Source organism: Saimiri boliviensis, chromosome 16, assembly GCF_048565385.1.
Source record: "Saimiri boliviensis isolate mSaiBol1 chromosome 16, mSaiBol1.pri, whole genome shotgun sequence".
NCBI lineage: Eukaryota > Metazoa > Chordata > Mammalia > Primates > Cebidae > Saimiri > Saimiri boliviensis.
The window spans coordinates 46,191,798-46,197,032 of NC_133464.1; positions in this window are offsets into that span (position 1 = coordinate 46,191,798).

Genomic DNA, 5,235 nt, shown 5'->3' on the forward strand with positions numbered 1-5,235 from the left:
TTTCTCCACATCCTCTTCAGCATCTGTTTTCTCCAGATTTTTTAATGATTGCCATTATAACTGACGTGAGATGGCATCTCAATGTGCTTTTGATTTGCATTTCTCTAATGACCAGTAATGATGAGTATTTGTTCATGTTTGTTGGCCTCATATATGTCTTCTTTTGAAAAGTGTCTGTTCATGTCCTTCACCCACTTTTCAATGGGCTTGTTTGTCTTTTTCTTGTAAATCTGTTTTAGTTCTTTGTAGATTCTGGATTTTAGCCCTTTGTCAGATGGGTAGATTGCAAAAATTTTTTCCCATACTGTTGGTTGCCAGTTACTTTAATGATTGTTTCTTTTGCTGTGCAGAAACTCTGGCATTTGATTAGATCCCATTTGTCTATTTTGGCTATTGTTGCCAATGCTTTTGGTGTTTTAGTCATGAAGTTCTTGTCTATGCCTATGTCCAGAATGGTTTTACCTAGGTTTTCTTCTAGGGTTTTTATGGTGTTAGGTCTTATGTTTAAGCCTTTAATCCAACTGGAGTTAATTTTTGTGTAAGGTGTCAGCAAGGGGTCCAGTTTCTGCTTTCTGCACATGGCTAGCCAGTTTTCCCAACATCATTTATTAAACAGGGAATCCTTTCTCCATTGCTTTTGTCAGGTTTTTCAAAGATCAGATGGTTGTAGATGTGTGACATTGCCTCTGAGGCCTCTGTTCTGTTCCATTTGTCTAGTTCTCTGTTTTGGTACCAGTACCATGCTATTTTGATTACTGTAGCCTTGTAGTATAGTTTGGAGTCAGGTAACATGATGCCTCCAACTTTGTTCTTTTTGCTTAGAATTGACTTGGCTATGCGGGCTCTCTTTCATTTCCATATGAAGTTTAAGGTGGTTCCTTAAAGTTCTGTGAAGAGGGTCATAGGTAGTTTGATGGGGATAGCCTTGAATCTATAAATTACTTTGGGCAGTATGGCCATTCTCAAAATATTGAGTCTTCCTAACCATGAACATGGAATTTTTTCCATCTGTTTGTGTTCTCTCTTACTTTGTTGATCAGTGTTTTGTAGTTCTTCTTGAAGAGGTCCTTTACATCATTTGTTAGTTGTATTCCTAGATATTTTATTATCTTTGTAGCAATTGTGAATGGCAGTTCTTTCTTGATTTGGCTCTCTTTAAGTCTGTTATTGGTGTATAGGAATGCTTCTTATTTCTGCACATTGATTTTGTACCCTGAGACTTTTCTGAAGTTGCTTATCAGTTTCAGGAGATTTTGGGGTGAGATGATGGGGTCTTCTAAATATACAATCATGTTGTCTGCAAATAAAGACAATTTGACTTCCTCCTTTCCTAATTGAATACACTTATCTTTTACAAATATGCTGGAATACCAACAAAACCATAAAAGTATTTAACACATCTTTGCCAACACTTATCTTTCATCTTTTTTATACTAGCCATTTTAACAGATGTGAGGTGATATTTCACTGTAGTTTTAATTTACATTTCTCTAGTAATTAGCAATGTTAAGAATTTTTTTAGATACCTGCTGGCCATTTTTATGTCTCCTTTGGAAAAGTGTCTATTTATGTGTCTTGCCCATTTTTAATCATTTGCTTTCTTTCTATAAAGTTGTCTTACATATTTTAGATGTTAACCCCATGTAAGGTATATAACTTACAAGTATCTTCTCCCCAATCTGTAGGTTAAGACCAATACTTTCTTATTAATTCTTTGTCTCACTGATCTGTTTATTATTGAAAGTAGAGCACTAAAGTACCCTACTATTACAATCAATCTCTTCCTTCAGGTCATTTATTATTTTCTTTATCTATTTAGGGGCTCCAGTGTTGGGTACATACATATTCTCTTGATAAATTGACCCTGTTATCATTATATAATGTTGTTCTTTGTCTCTTTTTTTTTTACTTTTGAACTTTAACTCTTCTTTGCCTGATATAAGTAGAGTTGCCCTAATCCCTTTTGTTTTCTATTTGTGTGGAATATCTTTTTCCATCTTTTAATGTTTAGACTATGTATCTTCATAAAAGTGAGTAAAGTCTCTTTTAAACAGCATGTAATTGGGTATTTTTGATCTGTTAAGTAATTACATGTGTTTTTATTAGAGAATTTAATCCATTTAAATTCAAAGTAATTATTGAAGGTAAGGGCTTACTATTGGCATTCTGTTAATTGTTTTCTGGTTGTTATATAGATACTTGTCTTTTTTTCTCCTCTCTTCCTGTCTTTCTTTGTGATTTGATGGGATTTTCTAAGTAATATGCTTTGCATCTTCTCTGTTTTTGCTTTGTGTGTCTTCTAGAGATTTTTGCCCTGTTTAACTATGAACTTCTTATTCTAATAATAGTCTATTTCAGGTTGATAACAACTTAATTTTAATTGCATGCAATAACTCTACATTTTGGTCTCTCAACTCATATTTTATGTTTTTGGTGTTAGAATTTACATTATTTGTGATATGTATCTCTTGATTGTTTATCATAGCTGTAGTTGTTTTTAATAATTGTCTTTTAACCCTTGTACTAGGAATAAAATTAAAATACATAGCACAATTGCAGTCCTGTAGTATTCTGAATCTGGTTCAGTATTACTTATATGACTACATTTTAGATTTCTGTAACTTTTATGTTATTAATTAGTGGCCTCTTGTGTTATCTTAAAGAACTCCCACTAGCAATTCTTGTAAGGCAGTCCTACTGATAAAGAACTTCCTTAACTTTTGTTTGGCTGGGAAGGTTTTTAATTTCTTCTTCATTTCAGAAAAAAAAAATAGCTTTACTACAAATAAAAGGAGTTTGTTGGCAGTTTTTCCTTCAGCACTTTGAATATGTCATCCCAGTCTCTCCTGAACAAAATAATTTCTGCTCAGAAATGCACTGATAATAGTATTGGGACACCCTTTTATGTGATATGTTTCTTATCTCCTGCTTTTCTCAGAATTGTTTATTTTCTTCAATTTTTTTATTATACTTTAACTTCTGGGGTACATGTGCAGAACATGCATGTTTGTTACATAGGTATGCACGTGCCATGGTGGTTTGCTGATCTACATTAGATATTTCTCCTAATGATAACCTTCTCCTAACCCCCACACCCCCTGCTATCCCTCCCCTAGCCCCACCCCACAACAGGCCCCAGTGTGTGATGTTCCCTTCCCTGTATCCATGTGTTCTCATTGTTCAATGCCCACTTATTAGTGAGAACATGCAGTGTTTGGTTTTCTCTTTTTGTGTCAGTTTGCTGAAAATAATGGTTTCCAGCTTCGTCCATGTCCCTGCAAAGGATATGAACTCATCCTTGTTTTATGGTTGCATTGTATTCCATTGCGTGTATGTGCCATATTTTCTTTATCCAGTCTATCATTGATGGGCATTTGGGTTGGTTCCAAGTCTTTTCTATTGTGAACAGTACTGCAATAAGCATATGTGTGCATGTGTCTTTATAATAGAACAATTTATAATCCTTTGGGTATATAACCAATAATGGGATTGTTGGCTTAAATGGTATTTCTGGTTCTAGATCCTTGAGGAATCACCACACCGTCTTCCACAATGGTTGAACTAATTTACACTCTCATCAACAGTGTAAAACTGTTCCTATTTCTCCACATCCTCTCCATCATCTGCTGTCTCTTAATTTTTTAATGATGGCCATTCTAACTGGTGTGAGATGGTATCTCAATGTGGTTTTTTTTTTTTGTTTTTTTTTTTTTTTGAGACGGATTTTCGCTCGTTACCCAGGCTGGAGTGCAATGGCGCGATCTCGGCTCACGGCAACCTCCGCCTCCTGGGTTCAGGCAATTCTCCTGCCTCAGCCTCCTGAGGAGCTGGGATTACAGGCACACGCCACCATGCCCAGCTGATTTTTTGTATTTTTAGTGGAGACGGGGTTTCACCATGTCGACCAGGATGGTCTCAAACTCTCGACCTCGTGATCCACCCGCCTCGGCCTCCCAAAGTGCTGGGATTACAGGCTTGAGCCACTGCGCCCGGCTCAATGTGGTTTTGATTTGCATTTCTCTAATGACCAGCGATGATGAGCTTTTTTTCACGTTTGTTGGCTGCATAAATGTCTTCTTTAGAGAAATGTCTGTTCATATCCTTCACCCACTTTTTGATGGGATTGATTTTCTTGTATATTTGTTTAAGTTCCTTGTAGATTCTGGATATTAGCCCTTTGTCAGATGGGTAGATGGCAAAAATTTTCTCCCATTCTCCCATTATCATTGCTGGCTCACTCTAATGATAGTTTCTTTTGCTGTGCAGAAGCTCTTTAGTTTAATTAGATCCCATTTGTCTGTATTGGTTTTTGTTGCAATTGCTTTTGGTATTTTAGTCATGAAGTGCTTGCCCATGCCTATGTCCTGAATGGCATTACCTAGATTTTCTAGGGCTTTTATGGCATTAGATCTTATATTTAAATATTTAATCCATCTTGATTTAATTTTTTTATAAGGTGTAAGGAAGGAATCCAGTTTCAGCTTTTTGAAAGCTGAAACTTTCAGAAAGTATGAGGCTAGCCAATTTTCCCAACACCATTTATTAAATAGGGATTTCTTTCCCCATTCCTTATTTTTGTCAGGTTTGTCAAAGATCAGATGGTTGTAGATGTGTGGCATTATTTCTGAAGCCTCTGTTTTGTTCCTTTGGTCTATATCTCTGTTTTGGTACCAGTACCATGCTGATTTGACTTCTGTAGCCTTGTAGTATAGAAGTCAGGTACCTTGATGCCTCCAGCTTTGGGGTTTCTTTTTTCTTTCTTTCTTTCTTTTTTTTTGCTTAAGATTTGTTGTATTCCTACAACAAATATTTTATTCTCTTTGTAGCAATCGTGATTGAGAGTTTGCTCATGATTTGGCTCTCTGTTTGTCTGTTATTTGTGTGTAGGAATGCTTGTGATTTTTGCACACTGATTTTGTATCCTGAGACTTTGCGGAAGTTGCTTATCAGCTTACGAAGATTTGGGGCTGAGAAGACAGGGTCTTTAAAATATACAATCATGTCATCTGCAAATAAATACAATTTGACTTCCCCTTTTTCAAGTTGAATACTCTTTATTTCTTTCTCTTGGCTGATTGCCCTGGTCAGAACTTCCAATACTATGTTGAATAAGAGTAGTGAGAGAGGGCATCCTTGTTTTGTGCTGGTTTTCAAAGAGAATGCTTCCAGTTTTTGTCCATTCAGTATTATATTGGCTGTGCGTTTGTCATAAATAGCTCTTATTATTTTGAGATA